We start from the raw sequence: 18688 nt of genomic DNA on the forward strand, positions 1-18688 counted from the left end.
GTAGGAAAGGAAGAGTGAAAATATGAAGCCAAAGTGGAAGACACTTCTAGTCTGGAGGGATATTGTCCATGCAGCTGGTGAGAAGTGGGTAGATTTGGGATGTATGTTGAGGAAAGTCTTGATGGAACTAACTTGCTGATAAATTTGATGTGGGATGCACATTAAAAATACATGTCTGTAATTTTCTAAAAACTCAGGCTACGTGGAAATCAAGTAGTGTGCCATACTTAGAAATGACATAACTAGGGAAGGGAAAACTTGATTCCACATAAATAACCTAACAGGCTAAGAGATTATTCCTTTTTATATTTTCCTAATTTACAACTGAAGATTCTAATTTAGGGGCTGGATCCTGGAAGCTATTGATTTTACAGATTAGTGCTGTCTAGAAATGTCTCAGGAAGCTACATAACTCTCTTAGGTTCCCAACTGTTGAGAGAGTCCACAGTGTGATCTGGCTTTTTCCTTTTAAAATTCTGTTTGGCACAAAAGTTGCAAATCATCAAAGCAGAAACAAGAAAGGATTTGCACCACATCTAACTACTCTAGGTTATTCTTCATAGAGTTTTTCTGAAGAAAAAGATCATCTCCAAATACTTGTCTAAAGGTACAAAGTGATCTCCAGTATAGAAACTTAGAAATGGGGGCTATAGGCAAAAGCCATCACAAGAAAGGTGATTTCGGGGATAAGCGATATGGTAACCATAACTATTATTACTGAAAGCTTCATATGTATTTATTTCATTATGTCTTGTTCTTGCCATGCCAGCTCTATGAACTTGGTACAATTACCCTTGTTTATAGCTAAAGAAATTGAAGCAGAGAAAAACTGAGTAACCTACCTAAGGCCACAGAGCTTGTATTGGTGCTAAGAGGACCTGGACCCAGGTCTCCATGATGCCAAGGTCAATGCCATTTAAGATATCTGCCAAACCTCATATATGTCATATTTATGGTTCCACAATGAACACCACATGGTCATCAACACATTGGAGGGTTTGCTCCACTCATTGCTGAATATTACACACTTGTACTAGTAAGATTCGTCTTCCAGCTTTTCTTGGGACATAAAGATGAGGCAGGAAGAAACCAAGCTTCTTGCTTTTAAACATCAATTTTTAAGAAAAATTTTTTTAAGAAAAGACACTTCAAGGTTCCTGAGTGGCTCAGTTGGTTGGGCGTCTGGGATCAAGTCCCGCATGGGGCTCCCTGCCTGCTTCTCCCTCTGCCTATGTATCTCTCTCTCTCTCTCTCTCTCTCTGTCTCTCTCATAAATAAAATTTTGAAAAAAGAAAAGAAGAGATATTTCCTACACTACCTCTAAACTTGCTAGGACTTCGTTTTAATTTTTACTTTTGCTTCTTGACTGGAAGAGGCATTCCCTTGGCATAAGGGTGGGTGGAGTTTTAATAGATCCATCAGGCACACACAACCCCATGAAACACAGGTTAAGATTTCTCATTTGGGGGGCATCGGGGTGGCTTGAGCGTCTGCCTTTGGCTCAGGTCATGATCTCGGGGTCCTGGGATCGAGTCCCAGATCTGGCTCCCCTAAGGGAGCCTGCTTCTCCCTCTGCTTATGTCTCTGACTCTCTCTGTGTGTCTCTCATGAATAAATAAATAAAATCTTTAATTAAAAAAAATTTCTCATTTGAGATTATCTATATCTGCTAAACTCCTCTACCCCACAACCAATCAGAGATGATTTTCTGCCACAAAAAAATAGTTTCTAAGTCCTCCCTCTTCTACTTCAGGTCAAGAGAAAACCACAAACTAGCCAGACCTATGGCCTCTGCAACCAGTTGTCCCCTGCAACTTAGGACTTTGCCGATATGCAATATTCCATCATGTAATATTTCTATCATGTGTCTCCCTCTGACATGATTTTGCCTGCCCACATAAAACAGAAGTAACTTACAATGAGCTTTGAATAGAACTATCAAAAAACAGGCCACCAATTTCTACTTCCTACGTAATAATCAGACAACCAGGAGCAAAAGATGGCCTGCCACCCTCATTCTGCTACATACTATGATTAACCATCCACCTTGCAAGATACAATGGACCATAATGAGAAACTCCATAAATCTTCATTAACTTCACAGTTTTACCCAAATAAAAATAGCAGTTAGTTCTAACAAGCTGCTGTTTATCAGCCCTACTCTGCCTCCAGTTGTTAACGCTCCTCTCAGTATTTCAGAAGAAGGCTGCTCTTCTGTTTGGTTCCCTCTGCCATGAAGAGAAGGGTTCAAAGAAGAGATACTGTATAGTCTACTACATTTGGCAACATTCTTAGATTTGGTGCTATTTTCATTTTCAGAACGCTTAAAAAAATCTAATCCATTTGTTCCATATCTTTATCAAGTTAGTATCTATCATCACAATGTTATCAATGGTAGAGTCCTAAATGAACACTAGTAGTATTGACTATCCAACAGAGCCATCTGCCTATGGAACTCAAGTACCACTAATATGATTCACTGGTACATTCAAGGAGTATAAAGAAAATAGACAAATTAAAAAATGTGGACCCATAACTAAAACCTTCAGCACCAAACATTCTTATGTCTAAATGGACTGAAAAATATAAACTCTTGGGGTGCCTGGATGGCTCAGTCAGTTAAGCGTCTGCCTTTGGCTCAAGTCATGATCCTGAGGTCCTGGGATAGAGCCCCACATCCAGCTCCCTGTTAGCAGGGAGCCTGCTTCTCTCTCTCCCTCTGTCCCTCCCCCTGCTAGTGTTCTCTCTCACTCTTTCTTCCTTCCTTCCTTCCTTCCTTCCTTCCTTCCTTCCTTCCTTCCTTCCTTCCTTCCTTCCCTCCCTCCCTCCCTCCCTCCTTCCTTCCTTCCTTCCTTCCTTCCTTTCTTTCTTTCTTTCTTTCTTTCTTTCTTTCTTTCTTTCTTTCTTTCTTTCTTTCTTTCTTTCTTTCTTCTCTTATAAATAAATAAATAAATAAATAAATAAATAAATAAATAAATAAATAAATTTAAAAGTAAACTCTTCTCAAAGTTGCATCCTGCAGCCAGGTTTTCTATTTTCCCTATTTAATCCTTTTTTTTTTCCCCATACTAAAAGGAAAGGCATAATTGACAGTGTCAGGAGATCTGACTTCTAGACTCAGCTTTATCTAATATTTGTCGTTTTACCCTGGCTCTGTGGCTTCATCCCTTGAACCCTCAGTTTCCCAAGAAAAATTAGGAGATTATGAGAGATCAGTCATTCTCATACTATTATCAACAGAACTGTACATATGGTTCTATTCCTGTCCCTCTGGGGTTGCCAAAAAGAAGGGGTTGGGTCAAGGGGGAGCCTGGATAAGTGTGGGTTGAAAAATCCCTCATTGACCTTCTTTTATCAGCATTTATTTTGAGGTTCAGTGTCAGATTCTATTTGAAAACTGGATTCCAGCACTAAAAAAAAAAAAATGTGTTACCCTGAGTTAGATGATTCTTAAGGACAAAATCCCTATGGTCCCAGGATATAGGCACAAGTGGGCATGTTCCTGTAGACATGATTATGGAAGATGAAACACAGTCTGGCTCTTTGAGAAAAAAGCCAATTAATCAGAAAGATCTGTGAAAAACAGGACCATGAGTGTGAGCACCAGGCATCAGAACTACCTTTTGGTGTTGACAGATCTTAACCCAAAATGGAAGAGACCAAGGAATAAATGATGTAAGATGGTGAAGCTTTTTAAAGACTCCAGCTGTGAAGTAAGTGTTAAACATACTCAACAGGATATGTTATCCTTAGAATCACAATCATTGTGTATTCCAATTTTTAATTTAAATTTTTATGAGGCCATGTCCTTCTTCCCAATATCAAGATTCCCTTACAACTTAGAATGGATTTCCCCACATATTTCTCATTATGTCCAGTGCTTTCAAAAATGCCATAATACTAACTTTGAGCTTCTTAGAAAATCATTGGTCATATCAGGCTGATGTAAATAGTCTAAGATAATAGATGTGTTTGGAAATATTGTGAACTAATCACCTTCTTTTAAGCGTACATCTCAATTGTTAGTGAAATTTCAGTAGTGCGCTGGCTTCAACTTTGATTCTTCTTCAACTGGCTGATGTTGAGGTAACTCTGCCAATCTATCTTCCCAACACAAATACTTCCTTTTTGTTTGTTTGTTTGTTTTAAGTTTTTATTTAAATTCTAGTTAGTTAACATACAGAGTAATATTGATTTGGGGAGTAGAATTTAGTGATTCATCACTTACATATAACACCCAGTGCTCACCCCAGTGAGTGCCCTCCTTAATGCCCATCACCCATTTAGCCCATCCCCTCACTTGCCTCCCCTCCAGCAATCCTCAATTTGTTCTCTATAGTTAAGAGTCTCTTATGGCTTACATCCTCTCTTTTTCCCTCTCTCCTTATGTTCATCAGTTTTGTTTCTTAAACTCCACATATGAGTGAAATCATGTGGTATTTGTCCTTCTCTGACTGACTTATTTTGCTTAGCATAATATATTCTAGCTCCATTCACATTGTTGCAAATGGTTAGATTTCATTCTTTTTGATGGCTGAGTAATATTCATATATATATGAATATATATATATATATATATATATATATATTCATCAGTAGATGGACATTTGGGCTCTTGCCATAATTTGGCTATTGTTGATATGGCTGCTTTAAATATCAGGGTGCATGTACCCCTTCAAATCAGTATTTTTGTCTCTTTTGGGTAAATACCTAGTAGTGCAACTGCTGGGTCATAGGATAGCTTTATTTTTAACTTTTTGAGGAAACTCCATACTGCTTTCTGGAATGGTTGCACCAGTTTGCATTCCCATCAAAAGTGTCAGAGCATTCCTCTTTCTCTGCATCCTCTCCAACATCTATTGTTTCCTGAATTATTAATTTCAGTCATTCTTACAGGTGTTAGGTGGTATCTCATTATGGTTTTGATTTGTAGTTCCCTGATGATGAATGATGTTAAACATCTTTTCACCAACATAAATACTTCCTAATAAAGGATTATTGAAAGCTAAGGAGAGTGTAGAACAAGAATTTAATATAGGGAGGAGTGGTATAGGAAATCTGTGTGGGCTAAGAGACCATTGGAAAGGTCAATGGGAATAGAAAGCAACTTTCTAGAAAGGATGAGAAGATCTAAAGAGAGAATAGAGTGCTAAAGGTAGTGGGTAGTAAAGTAAATAAAGGTCCTCCTGTCCAGGGACATAACAGTGGGCTCCTAAGATGACTGTATGACTTGATTGGGAGGAAAGACTGGATAAGTTACCACTGCTATGGATGTAGCACCTGTTCTCTGAAGTCTGAGAAGTGAGAACATTGAAGTGTGTGCCTTCAGAACTGGCAGCAGGGGGCAGGGAAGGGCAAGGGGAAGTGGGGTTAGACTACAGTTCAGAAAAAACAGTTTCTTCCTCATCTCTGAGATTTGGTTTCTTTTCAAAAAAGATTTTATTTATTTATTTATTTATTTATTTATTTATTTATTTATTATTTATTTATTTATTTATTCATAAGAGACACACAGAGAGAGGCAGAGACATAGGCAGAGGGACAAGCAGGCTCTCTGTGGGAAGCCCGATTCGGGACTCGATCCCAAGACCCTGGGATCACACTCTGAGCTGAAGGCACATGCTCAACCACTGAACCATCTAGGTGTCCCTGAGATTCAATTTCTTTTGGAGTCCCATGAAAACCTAGGAGAAATCGTAGCTCTTGTCTCAGGTGGCTCCATGGCCAAAGGTGTCAAATAACTTCAGGTAAGGAAAAAGTTTTGTAAACTGAGTCTGAAATTATTGATATATAATTTTGTTATAAGAATGAATTTTCCATATTCAAGATATGCTTAAATATGCTGCAAAAGAGAAATAATCCCCTCAATAATAGTCCATGAACATAATTACATAGCTGGATTTATGCAAGATTGCATGGATTATGGTGCTACATGTAAATAAACATTTAAATGCACAAGATGAACTCTTACTTATAGGAGATCAGCAATGAAGTGAATCCTGTTGTGAGATTGTTTGAAAATAATTGGGAGAATACATAATGATGTGGGGAAATACTCAAAATATATTGTTACATGGGAAAAACAAGTTATGAAACAGTACCATAGAATGAACCCAAATCTGCCAAAATGTCAGTTGTACAACACACACACATATACACACACACGCAATAATATAGTTACTGACATTTGTTAACTGCAGATTCACAATAGGATATCCACACTAGTGGTGGTTCTCCCTGTGTGGTGAGATTTTCTATCCTGGACATGTATTATTATAATTAGAAAACATAATGTGGCATTTATAGTTTATAGATTCACTAGCTAGCTATCTTCAAAAAGAAGTGGATTAAAAATAGTTTCCCATCTCACTTCTTGGAAGATTTTTCTGGATACCTGAAGTTCATATATTCAAATATTCCTTCAATCCTATCTTCCTTCCACATAGGACTAGAAATAGAAAAACAAAATGACCCACATAGACATTAAAATCCCCCCAAACACACATTATCATTTATTGAGTTGTCTAAAAAATATATGAGAAATGGCATAAAACTTACTGCAGAGTTTCCTAACTGCCACATCAAATAAATAAATGAGATGTGTCAGAAAACTCATGTCAAGAAACATACCAATTCAGGGGCGCCTGGGTGGCTCAGCGGTTGAGCACCTGCCCCTGGCTCAGGGCGTGATCCACGGTCTCAGGATCAAGTCCCACATCGGGCTCCCTGCCCGGAGCCTGCTTCTTCCTCTGCCTACGTCTCTGCCTTTCTCTCTCTGTGTGTCTTTCATGAATAAAAAAATAAAATCTTAAAAAAAGAAATGTACCAATTCGAAGAAACATGAACTATACCTTGCCCTGACTATCATGGAGTGGGTGGGGGAAGGGATTAAGACAGTGTGAAAATGTGAATAAAATCTTTCAGTGAGTGTAGGACATAGGGAGGGAAGAGGATAATTCTGGAACATTATCTATTTGAATTGATCTCATGACAATTCAACAATTTTCCTGACAATTCACTGAATACATAGTTCTCTTTGTTAATCATCCACAATAAAAATTTATCTCTGTTTTTCTAACAAAAAGAGAATCTCTGTGTAGTGATTAAGCATTTGTCTTTAGATCAGACTCCCTGGGTTTGAATCCCACCACCATCATTTACTCATTAGGGGATACTGGGTAAACTTATCCAATGTCTCTAATTTTTATGCCCTCCTCTATGAAATAGCAATAGTAATAGAATCTATCACAAGTGGTGGAGAGGATGAAATCTGTGATGGTTAATTTTATATGTCTACTTGACTGGCCATGGGGTGTCCAGATTAAACATTATTTTAGGGTATGTCTTAGAGAGTGTTTTCAGATGAGATTAGCATTTGAATCGGTGGACTCCGTAAAGTAGATTGCCCTCCCCAGTGTGGGTGGGCATCATCAAATCCAATGAGGGCTTGAATAGAACAAAAGGTAGAAGGAGGGATTTGCCCTTTTTGCTTCCTGCTGCATGCTTGAGCTGGGACATCTCTTCTCATCTTCTCTGACCCTTTGGACTTGTACTGAATTACACCACCAGCTGGGTCTTCAGTTTGTAGTCAGTAAATTGTGGGACTTCTCAGTGTCCATAATCACATGAGCCAATTCCTCATAATAAATCTCTTTTTATCTCCTACCGGTTCTGTTTCTTTAAAGAAGCTTGTCTAATACAAATGATAAAGTGCTCAGAACATAACAAGCACTGTATAAATGCTATCATCTTCGTCATCACCATCACCATCATCACCAAGCAGAGCTATGGAGAAACACCGAAGTAATATGAATATGTAAATTTGACTGCAAATGAATGACATTTTAGTGAAATCCATTTGTTTTTTGAACCATGGGTTCACCTAGCCTGCCAAAGCAGCCCAAGATGAACAGAAGTTTCCGTCTTTCAATTGCTCTTGGGAATACACGTAACTTGAACTCAATCCCAATCTCTCAGGTATTTTGATCCTGATTCCTATCTAAGATTGACCCTACACCAATTTAAGGATAGTTAACCTTGAACATGGTGGGGGTTAGGCACATCAACCCCCTGCACAGTTGAAAATTCGTTTATAACTTTGGACTCCCCAGAGACTTAACTGTTAGTAACCTATTGTTGACCAGAAGTCTTACAGATAACATGAACAGCTGATTAACACATATTTTGTATGTTATATGTGTTTTTATGCTGTATTCTTAAAATAAAGCAAGCTAGAGAAAATTATATTAAGAAAATCATAAAAGAAAATACATTACAATATTGTACTGTATTTATTGAAAAAACGTGCATACAGGAGAACCCAGGGAGTTCAACCCGTGTTGTTCAAGGGTCAATGTTATTTTAAAAAACTATGTCAAAATACCTTACATTTCCTCCCATTGTGTGTCACCTCCTTGCTGGCTCCTTTCTCAAGTGCCAGATAACCACACTAGCTACCCTCCTCTCCCAAAATGCACAAACATTTGCTTGCACATACATGCACGTGCACGCACATGAATGCACACCACACACGCACTGTCTGATTCTCTGGACAGGTTCAAATATCTTGAGAATTCATCAAGGACAGTTTTGGGTCACTACAATTCAGAAGTTGAGAAGGGAAATATAGACTTTAATTTCTTCCCAAGGGGAGATTGACCCTTATGCCCCAAACTCTGCTCCCATTCAATGAAATTCAAAATAGTTACATGGCAGAAGGATTTCTCTAAGAATCCACATGCTTGTGTGTGTGTGTGTGTGTGTGTGTGTGTGTTCATAGAAGAGATAGTGAGCCATAACTCCCCCATAACTTTGCAAAGGTATATTCTAGGATGCTCATCGCCATGGTCAACCTGCATTCCCACCTTGTATTTCCTACCAATGAATGAAAGAATCAACATTTGTCATAAATGATATCACATTTGTTCTTCTCTAATTTCCTCTCCATTAATTCAATGTTCAGTTACATTTTTAAAGCCTTTTTTTAATGTTCAGAACAGAGCACTTGTCACCATTTTAGAGATGGTAAAAACCGAGGCTCGATGGCAAGCTTTCTTTACTCACTGTAGCCCCTATAATTGTACAGCCACCGGAACTGTCTCCAGCATGCTGTTGTGGGAACCAACCCAGTCTGGGAGTCCACACACTTGGATCCTGGCCACTGATTTGACATAAACTATCCATGAGAACTTGGGACCTCATTTTATCTTTCTGGGTTTTAGCTTCCTACCCTGTAAAAGTTGTGGCGAAGGTAGAACCATAGCATCACCCAGGTTTAACACTTTAAATGTATATGATTTTTACTCTGGGAAATTCCACATTTTTTTTTTACTTGTTCTCTGATTTAGCATTTGACCTCAATCTTAGTTTCCATAAATGCTCATTTATATTAATATATTAACATTCTTTTCTATTAATTAATTTAATTCATTATTTGAAATAACATGACTAGGAGAAACATTTCATTTAGGCTAAAAATATCGTGTTAATAAAAAATTAACATAGTCCAACATGCCACTGTCCAAAAATGCCCACACAATTACGTGGACATATTTTTTTTTAGAGGAGAATGTATTAAGGGGAATCTATGTTAAAAATTACTGGGTATTCAGCCACGTTTAAAAGATAGAGCCTGTTTTGGGGTTTTTTTGTTTTGTTTTGTTTTTTTTCTGGGTGATCCCACACGGGAGGCCTGCAAATGCCATATTTCAAATCATAGGAAATTACAGTTTAGCCAGCGCTCTCTCCCCATGGGCTCAAATAAAATTTCCTGAAGACTCTAGATTGACCACAGGTGGGAAAGGAACTGTAAATGTTCTGAAAAGGTGATCTCTCCGTTATATTAGGATGGTATCCATGATCCTTTCCTCCTCCCCAGACCTCTATGCAATGTTTCAGAACTGAGACTCTGGCCATGAAATCTGCATGGTCTGTCCAGGAGCCATGAATCCCGTCTGCTTGAGAACTAAGCAGAGTGCTCACCCTTACACTTCCAAACCAGCTTCCTTCTGCAGCTTCACCAGTCTGTTTTGAATTCCCCCTTTCTATAGTGAATAAAGGATAGAGGGAAGGAACATATTTCTAGTGGAATAAAATAAAGTCCCTCTTTTTCCTAATATTTCAATTTTTAAACTTTTTTATATTTGCCCATTGCCCTTCTTATATTTCAACTATTTTGATCACTTATTTTTCTCTTTCTCCTGAGCCAAATGATCTGTTACAGGACTTTTTAAAATTTATTTATTTTTAATTTTTCATATCTGAAATTTCTTTTTAAGTATGGTATACCAAAGAAAATAATCTCCCTATTCAAACTCAAGATAAGACTTCATATTCCACATAAAATAAAGCAACCATTTTTATTTCTGTCAAATATAATTTAGGCTCAATCAGCACTCAGAATCTATGTTGCCAATTAAACAACGGTATGCTTTAAAATGCGAAAAAAAAATCGCAGGGACAGATAGACACAACATAGAAAGAATCTGGGAAATAAAAGAAACATAATTGATGCACCCTTCAGTCTCCAGCATTGATTTCTATTTATTATTACAAACTCTTCAAAACACAAAGATTGGATGTCAACATGTTATCCTGGAAGCATACAATTGAAGAAAGAATTACCTGCATGACTTACTTCATAAAATTTGTTTACCAGAATTGGAGTTCCTCGTTCATTTCAAAGGACTTTGAAGTAAGAGGGATAAAGATGATTTAAGCTCTTTTTTTTCCCTTAACATTTTACTTTTGAGATTTACCAGACTTCAGTTACATAGATGCCTACTTGACAACCAGGAATCTCAGTAATACGAGTGAAGTGGTAAAATGGAGTTTGCCTAAACTTCCCTGTAGGCAGAGTGGAGCTCTGTACAGGGCCACTTTTATCAAGCACAGCTAGCTGACTTTGAAAATTCCTCCTGAGGAACAATGATCAGCGGACCCTTCTTACATTCATCTAATTTCCAAGCCTTGATGTGACATATGAAATAAGAAGAAAGTGACAACAAAAATCAATGTGTCTAAATAGTCTTGCTTGGAAACATACCTGTCACTGGCTTAACTCAGAAATTGGGTGGGATATTAGATCTGATATCTTTGTGTTTTTTGTTTTTGTTTTGTTTTGTTTTGTTTTTTACTTCAGAATTTCTTTTGGTGCCTGCAGAGAGAAAAAGGCAGAAAATCTCTCCTCAGCTTCCACAGAAGGGAATGTGTCTTATTAAAAAGAATTCAAAATTGCAGACACATAAAATAAGCGGTGCCTGTCCATTTTGCATTGGGTTTTTATTCTCTTTTATATCAACGTGCTTCTGATTAAAATGAGCCTGGCCATAGCCTAGTGGGATCGCATGGGCTTTTAAAAATATTAACTAAAATAAATCTCTAGGAAGTAAACTTACATATTTGAAGTTATAAAAGTATAACACACCGGAGACTGTGTCTGCGTAACTCCGATAATTTTACCACTGGAATTTAGAAATAGGGTGAAACTAACATTAGACTGAATTTTGAACACAATTATCTCCCAGTAGATTCCCTCTAGAAATATGGTATAAAATCACATGTTTCTGTAAGCCGGCTATCAATTATTCCTCTATTTTACATAAGATTTCTCTTGTCATTAAGTCTCTAAATAGAAAGACATTATGTAATGTGATATTTACTAGTCCTCAGAAAAGAAAACACCTTGCTTCAGTCTAAAGAAACAATTCAGGTTTACTGAGTATATTATGAAGTTTAAAAACTACTTAAATCCTTATCTGGCTAAAAGATATCCTTTTGATAAAACAGTCACCACATCGAGAAAAATTAGCAATCTGAAATTAAACTTACCATGATATTTTATGTCTTTTTTAAAAAAATATACAACTTGCCAAAAAATTACAAAGATGATTGTCTACTTTTAAACAAAGCAGCGAGAGCCATTCAACCTCCTATTCACACATAAATGCATTTTCTTTTCAAAGGATATTTACCCTTTAAGGAGACATTTTTAACCTTGTGACACCATAAAATTCCATGCATGCAAAGTTATTTGTTTTTATTTTTCTGACATTCATTCCTGATCAGATATTTTCCATAGGCTTTCTTGTGTTATTCAACTTAAAGGCACAGTTTTAATAGTTCATTTTAATACCTTGATGAATAGGAGACAATTTGTTTAAAAAATATTAGTGTTGGCATTCTGCAATGAATTACAGAAGCTGAGCAGACATGCTCTTTTGTGCCTTTTTGAATTTCCTTTCAAAACATGTTGAACTACCCAGTATTTGTTCAAATCTACCAAGTTTTAACATTAGCTAAGCATTAAATGAACTTTCAGATCCTAGAAGGGTGTTTGCTTACAACGTGCCGATATGGGGAGGAAGAGTTCAGGTCAAGAGCGGAGAATTTCAGCCCTCTTGATTATAGGCGCTGGCAAGTGAGACCCAAAAGCCTGCTGTCTGGGAGGCACGGGGCACAGCCAGTGCTTCTAACAGTCTCCAACCAGCTGATTTTAAAAGACCAAAGACTAGGCTCTTTCTCAAGTGGCAATAGTTGCGGATTTCCTATCTAACAGTGGCATAAGCCCAATAAAGGGGCACTATCCTGACGACTTACCATGCAATGTTCCTGTTATACCAGACCTAGAGGAGGAAAACAAAATTGACTGTTGAAGATTTTTCTCCTCCAAAACTAATAACATAAATGGCTGACTTATAAGATAAAATGTTCCCTTGAAAGAGAAAAATAAACAACTGTACTAATACTCCATCTTCCGAAGTACTTTGTGAACTCGTTTTTTAAATTCGCAAATACGTTCAAAATGTACAAAAACAAAACTCTGGAAGAACAAGAAGGATAGGGGAGGTTGATATGAGATTCACACGATTTGTTTTCGCGTACGTTGTAAACAGCTAGAGCAGCTACCATCCAAGACCAAAGATAAAAAAGAAAAGGTGGGTATTGGGGGGGTTAGATGCGCACCTTCAAACAAGGACATATCAGGGGCCCCCGAACCTTGAAAGAATACATTTCAACCATCAACAATCAAACAACAATTAATATTTGTGAAATATTGTCTTGAAAACAATTTTGTTCATTGTTTATTTTGCAAAGCTGACAGAATAACATTCTAAATCATGCTCTAAGTGGTACTTTAAGACACACTGGGACGGGGCACTGTTTTTGACACATTGAGGTCAATTGTGTGAAGAACCAAGGCAACAAGCCCATCAAACAGCAGTAAATGGAGCTCTTTGTCTTTAAGTTGGGAAGAAGGCGGATGTATTTGATCCTGACAGCCAGCAGCCCTGCAGATTTCTGAGCATAAGACAGATGGCAGTGCAACCAAGCTAGAATCCAGACCTTCCCTCTTTCCCTCTGGGTCTAACTCCTATTATCCACTTGTAAATTAACCTGTCAATTTATCAATCAACACCATCTTGATTCTCCCCTGTTCCGAAGCCCAGCCTTGCCGTGAATTTGCCTCGTAAATAACTGGGAGCCCCGTGTTTGTTAGTATTGTGAATGAGTTTATTATCACTTTGATGGCTGCTATGAATCACAAATGCTGCTGAGAGGCTGATAAGAAAAAGTACATGCACACATTAACAGGGTTGAAACTATTTTGGAGATAAAAGATGGACTAACTGTGATAGCAAATCATTTAAATTGAAAAAAAAATGACTAAAAATTATATTTGTGTGTGTATGTGTGTGCGCACGCGCATGTGTGTGTTGGACACCCCCACTCCCTAGCTTAAAGTCAAAGTGAAAGAGAGAAATGAATCGACTTTCATTTGGACTGTTCAAAAAAAAGTATCTGCAAGACGACATTGGGGGACAGGGTGACTCTCAGGTCTTTGGGGACAACTGTTTTATTTTGTGGTCTAGGTGCAAAGTTCAGAAAATACCAGGCTCTATTCTAAATGACTAGTCCGCCAGTTTTTTTTTGTTGTTGTTGTTGTTGTTTTTTTTTTTTTTTTTTTTTTTTAATAGATGCTGCTTGGGAACTTTATAAAGAAGACAAAAATCTAAAGTATGTGGGTAGGTGTTTATTTATATGCATATTAAATTTTCTCTGAGTCCTATATAAAACTACCTAGAAGTAAATGGGGCAGTTTGGAAAATTTAACACATTAATAAACAATTAATATCTAAGTGCTAATTATTTTGCTTTCCCTTGTTGCTCTTGAAATAGTTTATTATTTGATACTTAAAATTACATTTAAGTCATTTTATGTTAGAAATTCTTCAACAAAAGCTACACATATTAAAATCTACATTCAATTACCAAATCCTATGTTGCCTACAATTTCTAATAGTTTTTCTAAACATGATTATTCTGTGTTGTAAAATATCCTATGAATATAAATCAATGTTTTTATAGAATACACTGTATCATAATTTGACAAGTAAGACCTATATTATTAGGCTAATTCAGCTTATACTTGGAAGGACTATACCAAATAGCTAAAATATAAGTTTAATCACATATATAACTCTTCTTTACAGAAATTTTCAGAGTTTGTAGCAAGTAAGTATAAAAGTAAGACTAAACTTTTTAGGTTCATACACATACATGCTTTCTTTAAAAATTGTATTTCATATCTTATTAAATGTATTTTTCATTTTAAAACCCCATTAGAATATTTCTTGCAATATTTCCAATTTGGTGCATGGGTTTTGTTGGAAGTTTCTATACATGAATCTTAAATACAAGCAACAATGACATTATTTTTTAAAAAACATAGAAACTCACATGTGATATAATTACTGTTTTCATCATGCAATACTTCTATCATTTGTAGGTGATTTTAAAACAGGAAGATTTCTTGGTAATTTTATTGAGGCAGAACACCGTGAAAAACATTGCGAGGCATGACATATGGTTCAAGTTCTCAAACTTGTAAGTCAGAAACAAACTATTAGTTGTCACATGGGAAATACTTTGTCCCAATTAAGGCACTGCATAAAAACAGAATATTCCCTGAACATTATTATACCCAATATGTCATCGGTAGAAATGTGATAAAAAATGAAACTATTTGTTCGAATGCAATTTAGAGAACCCGATAGGTTGTCCATTTTATTCAGCTTATAATTAAGATAGTGTTTAAATCTGAAATGAATTCTATATATGCATGTTCAATAGGCTATAGCACAACAATAAGAATGGAATCACATCTCATTTTATCGTAAATTGTGTAATAAGCGATAAGGTAAAAACTAGGGCTAAAATCCTTCCAGCAAAAAATGAAACAGAGCGACCTCAATTGCCCTAATTCATTCTGCTTTTTTCCTTTTTTTTTTTTTAAGTCTCTTCATTTTCCCTCTGTTCACATTATTAGCTTACACATGAGTGCATTATTAGAAAATAACAAAGCGAAGCAGGGAGACTTCGAAGGAACGGGAGATAGTTTCCTTCGACAGCTGAAAGGTATTCTCATTTCATTTGTTAGGAGTTGCAAAAATAGTTTTATAGCCAGGGAGGGACAATGACCTCTCTCTTTCAACAAGCTTGGTGGTTGGTCTTTTGATGGAAAAACTCTGGGATACAACATCTGGTAATTTGTGTTACTGAGCTTAGCTGAGGTCTTAACGATGTAAGCAGATTATTCTTGAAGAAGAACAAAAAAAATTCCGGAAGACCCAATGGACTATTTAAAGTTATTAGGCATTGCATTCTAGCACTTCAGAGCTCTTTTCTGATTCATTTTCCCTTTAAAGCTATGCCTTTGGATCAATTTTTTTTTTTTTTTTAGGTCCACCTCCTTGCAATTCCAGTTGACTTTTTTGGTGGTCCACAGCTGCTTTGTCATTCACACTGGCCTCCTTTTTTTCCATCACAACAGAAATGATTACTTTGCTGATTAAATTTTCTCCTTCAGAACTTTAGGAAGCTCTCCTCCACCCTCGGGAGTCGTTTGCAGACCAGAAGGGTCGAGCAACCCCAAATAGCAAGAGCCAAGCTTCGGCAATTTTAAAGAAAGGGGGAAAATTGTGAACAGGAGCAATGCATGAAGAAAATGGCCCACCCCATCCAGGATCCCAGGCTAAAAAAAAAAAAAAAAAAAAAAAAAAAAGTAAGTAAGAGATGGTACTAATTCATCCACTGTGGGAGCTTATTCCCACAGGCATCATATTGAAATCACATCCAAAGTTTGTGTTTCTACTTTGATAACAGTGGTGTGGGGTCCATGTAATACTGTATTTGTGTTACTTCATGGAGGAAAAAAATACAAATGAGATTAATTGTATAAGGCTTGGAAAGATTGTGGGCACTCCTTAGAGAAAGAAGTACGGTATATCAAAGTAAGACAGTAGAGAAACTTTCATGTGAAAATCTTGTCTGACTTAACTCTGGCTATAAAAATATTACTACGACTTGAACCTTTTTCTCACAGCATTACCAAATCAAGGTATAGAACACAAAAGACTGACTCACAGGCTGTTACCCACCTAGAAAGCCAGGGGATCTGGGACCAATTGAGCTACCACCCAGACAGGGAGCTCATGTGTGCACACAGGCTTGCTCGATTAGCACGTGGCTTTGCAGTTATGAACCGAAAAAAGCAATAACATTACACACCAATTTCAATCTCCCCTATGTACACAATCCTTTTGGATGGCAGGACCTTGTCTTCGATCACTGGTGCTTTGAGTCAAAGGGCTTCATGCAGTAGCTTAAAAAAAAAAAAAGGAAAGAAAATATTCAATTTCAAAATATCACAAATATTCAGATTAAGGGTTCATATTGGAAAAGAATACCAAACAATTTTTAACCTTAGAATATTCCCTTAAGAAAAACTAGTAAACATTATTTTTGTTAGCATGTAGCAAACTGATGTACAGTGATCCATAGCCTATTTAATACCAGGTATACTTTCCCACTTTATCATATTTTTCCACATGTTGTCTGTACTTTATAGAATTGAGGGTAGGACAGATCTATGACACATTGAACAGGATTCCAGCTCAGATTACTTTTGAATAATGTAAGAGGGTAGATACATTTACATTTTATATTACATTACCTTTAGTTTTGCTTTGCTATATTCTAATTTTATCATATATGAACTGTTCCCAATTAAGGATCCCATTAGGTAAGAAAGCAATCATCTTCTTTCCAACATGCTTTTAGAGGTTTTCTGTTTTAATAAGATGGACATTGAGATAAATATTTTTCAAATTGAGCTAAAAGCTACACTGGTCATTTCAATTTTTGCCCAACATTGGATTTGAATGACACTGTTGGTGGTAACAGAAAGGGTTGGCAACATTATATACTCAATTTACCTCTATATTCAAAAGATTTTTAAAAGATTTTATTTATTTGTTCATGAGAGACACAGAGAGAAAGGCAGAGACACAGGCAGAGAGAGAAGCAGTCTCCATTCAGGGAGCCCGATGTGGGACCTGATCCCGGGACTCCAGGATCATGCCCTGGGCTGAAGGCAGGCACTCAACCGCTGAGCCACCCAGAGTTTTTTTTTTTTTTTTTTTTTTTAAGATTTTATTTATTTACTAATGAGAGAGAGAGAGAGAGAGAGAGAGAGAGGCGGAGACACAGGCAGAGGGAGAAGCAGACTCCATGCAGGGAGCCCAATGTGGCACTCGACCCCAGGACTCCGGGATCACGCCCTAGGCGGTAGGCAGAGGCTCAACCACTGACCCAGCCAAGCGTCCCACTAGATTTTTTAAATTAATAGTAATTGATTTACCTCTATATTCAATAGATTTTTTAAATTAATGGTAATTTACACTGTGGTGAGCACGTACACCTGAAACTAATGTAACATTGTATGCTAACTATACTTAAAAATTGTTTAATTAGTAGTAATTTACTGAAGTTTACCATTTTCTCATTTCGTTACTAAGATATATAATGCTTCCGATTAGCCACATCAGATGTACCTTGAGCATTTAGTACTTGTCTTTCCATCAGATCTTCCAGTTTCAAATTCGAAGCTGCATTTGTGAAGTTCCACTGCAGGAGGAAAAAAAAGTATCCATTTGTGGTTATAAGGGCAACTGTATAATCAGGGTATTGGCAGATAAGCAATTGCAAAGAGCCCATTAAAACAGAGAAACTGATGAGATCACACACAAAAAAATAGTTTCTCCTTCAGACTAATCTAGCGAAGTCCTTCACACAAAGTTATGTTCACTTACCAAACCAAAATGTTCTCTACATTTGGACTGGTTTTTTGGTTTTTGATATTAAAATTTGAAGCCTCACTCCATCTTAATAGCTGATACATTTCTGAATCAGCACATCTCTGCTTGGATTATTGATGCAGACAATGGAACATTCTGGAACTGGTTTGTGATCAGGTGAATTGTGCTACATGAACATAGATTCCATCATGAGACTTCAGATTTTTTTTTCCTTGAATCACTCATAGTTTCAACTACTTTCTGTATATGTCAGTTCCTTCCAGTAGGCCAGGGAGGATGGGGAAAGACCTCACTAGCACAAGAACACATTACCTTTGATTGATTTCTCTCCTCAGCTCTGTCAATATCCAGTCATCCATTTTTCACATCCCATTTCCATTCTACCTCCCTACTTCAATCCTTAGAACACTACCCTTAAACTGTACTCTCTTCCCCATGACCCTACATCTCTCACAAAGTACCCCTTTGATTCTTTTATTGCCTGCTGAGAGTCTTCAGCTGATCACTAAACACCATCTGAATCCTGGGAC

At 37.0% G+C, this 18688-nt stretch overlaps 1 long non-coding RNA gene across 8 annotated transcripts; it reads right to left on the reverse strand.

Annotated features, from left to right (window-relative positions):
- Window positions 1-6457: 6457 nt before the first annotated feature.
- On the reverse strand, window positions 6458-18294 carry LOC119876136. Of its 8 annotated transcripts, XR_005356999.1 has the most exons (5): window positions 18153-18294; window positions 17895-17967; window positions 16440-16663; window positions 12598-12623; window positions 11448-11462 (listed from the first exon to the last, which is right to left on the reverse strand). It is a non-coding gene; the product is annotated as an uncharacterized LOC119876136 (long non-coding RNA). The 8 variants fall into 8 exon arrangements; XR_005357001.1 differs by lacking the exons at window positions 11448-11462; window positions 12598-12623 and adding an exon at window positions 6458-7785 and having other exon boundaries at window positions 16570-16663; XR_005356998.1 differs by lacking the exons at window positions 11448-11462; window positions 12598-12623 and adding an exon at window positions 6470-7785.
- Between the last annotated feature and the right edge of the window lie 394 nt (window positions 18295-18688).

The sequence above is a fragment of the Canis lupus genome, chromosome 3 (genome assembly GCF_011100685.1).
Source record: "Canis lupus familiaris isolate Mischka breed German Shepherd chromosome 3, alternate assembly UU_Cfam_GSD_1.0, whole genome shotgun sequence".
Lineage (NCBI taxonomy): Eukaryota > Metazoa > Chordata > Mammalia > Carnivora > Canidae > Canis > Canis lupus.